Here is a 2375-nt window from a genome sequence, read left to right as displayed (position 1 = left end):
AAGGAAGAAAGGAAGGAAGGAAGGAAGGAAAAGAAAGAGAGAGAAAGAGAGAGAGAGAGAGAGAGAGAGAGAGAGAGAGAGAGAAAGTAAGTTATTTATGAGAATATTTTCTCAACTCCCTGTCTTTGATGAAGGACAGGCAAGCCCCAAAACCGGGATTTAGCCTGGGTGGAGGGTGAGCAGGTGGTGAGATAGAGCAACTTTTATTAAACTGGTACTGCTCCTTGCAGAACAGCACTAACCAATAGGCAGTGCACCCAGAGACAGCAGCCAATGGGCTGTTGGCAGCTGTATTTATACCCACTTTTAATTATGTGCTAATCAAGAAGCAGGTTATTCAGAACTTTCTGTAAAAGGAGAGAGGAGTTTCCAGAAAATACAAGGTAACTTCCCGGCTATTGCCATGGCCCGTTGCCATGGCAGTTGTAAACTGTCTTTACACTGGCAGTGTCTTGATGCTAATGGACAGTGAAGACAACTAGAGGTAGCTTTGGTCGCCATCTGCTGGATGAGGCTGGCTCCTTCACTGCATCCTGGTTTTTGTTTTATTTTGTTTTGCTTTGTTTCACTTTGTTTTGCTTTGTTTCACTTTGTTTTGTTTTGTTTTGAGAGGAAGTCTGCCTCTGTTGTTCAGACTGTAGTGCAGTGGTATGATCTCAGCTCACTACAACCTATGCCTTCTGGGTTCAAGTAATTCTCCTGCCTCAACCTCCCAAGTACCTGGGATTACAGGGGCATGCCACCAAGCCCAGATAATTTTTGAATTTTTAGTAGATACGGGGTTTCACCATGTTTGCCAGGCTGGTCTCAAACTCCTGACCTCAAGTGATCCTCCCATCTTGGCCTCCCAAAGTGCTGGGATTACAGGCATGAGCCACCACACTTGGCCCAGATATTTCTATGTAAGTAGTTATATAGGTAAAACTACTCATCTATGTTCCTAACATATTACTTCAATGATAAATAAGAAGTCAGAATGAGAGAAAAAAAAATGTGTTCTTTTGCCCTCTGCCTTCAACTAGTCATCCAGGTTCTATCCATTTTTTATTATTTATTTATTTTTGAGATGGTTTCACTCTGTCGCCCAGGCTGGAGTGCAGTGACCCCATCATAGCTCACAGCAGCCTCAAACTCCCAGGTTCAACTGATCATCCCACCTCAATCTCCTGAGTAGCTGGAACTACAGGCTCACACCACCACACCTGGCTAATGTTTAAATTTTTTGTAGAGATAGATAGAGTCTCACTATGTTGCCCAGGCTGGGTTATATCTAGTTATCTTTATATAAAGCTTACCTTAGAGGCTGGGTGTGGTGGCTCACATCCCAGTGCTTTGGGAGACCAAGGTGGGAGGATGGCTTGAAGCCAGGAGATCCAGATCAGCCTGAGCAACATAGTGAGAACTTACTGTACAAAAATTGTAAAAATTAAAAAAAAAAATAGCCAAGCCTGGTGGCAAATGTCTGTAGTCCCAGCGACTTAGGAGGCTGAAGCAGGAGGATTGCTTGAGCCAGGGAGTTTGAGGTTATAGTAGCCATGATCATGCCATTGCACTCCAGCCTGGGCAGCAGAGTGAGAGCCCGTCTCCAAATAAATAAATAAATAAATAAAATAAAAATAAAGCTTACCTTAATATTCTAGCTATTTAGAGTACTACTTCCATATTTCAAAAAGAAATTTAAATGATATTTTAGAGATGAAAAGCATGTATTTTTCATTTTGGGGGCTTTAAGTAGCTTTCTAGCTAATCCTAGTTAACTCTAATTTAATATTTATATAGCTATCACTAGTTATCTATATTTCTAACACCTTATGTCAAAAAGAAATTAAATTCAGATGTAAAAAGAATGTGGTTTTCAACATCCTAGCTTCAGGTATTTTTCTAGCTATTTCCAATATTTCTGAATAAGTACCGAGATACCACATATTATCTATATTAAAACAAGATTTTTTTTTACATGAGAATTTTGAAGTTGAATTTGAGAAAAATGTGTTTGACAGCATCCTACCTTCACATACTCATTTTGATAATATCTAGTTACGTTTACATAAGTCTTACATAGATAACTCTGTTTATAGCACTACTTCCATATTACAATAGACATAAATATTTAAATGTAAGAAGGATAGGTTTTTCAAAATTCTAAGCTTAACCAGCTTATCTAGTTACTAAGGTGTAGCTAGTTACCTATTGAGCTAACTTATTCATTCAACAAGGTACAAGAATTCAGATGTGAGAAAAGATTGGTTTTGCATTCTCTGGTTTCAAGCCATGATTGCTTTATGCCTCCATTTAAGTAGTTACCAAGTTATCAGTAGGTATCTCTAGTATTAACTCATTTTTTCAATAAGCAATAAGAAGTTATTGTGAGAAAA

This window comes from Rhinopithecus bieti, unplaced genomic scaffold (genome assembly GCF_001698545.2).
Source record: "Rhinopithecus bieti isolate Rb0 unplaced genomic scaffold, ASM169854v2 scaffold_5775, whole genome shotgun sequence".
NCBI classification, from domain to species: Eukaryota; Metazoa; Chordata; class Mammalia; order Primates; family Cercopithecidae; genus Rhinopithecus; species Rhinopithecus bieti.
Note: the sequence above shows the minus strand (reverse complement) of the source record.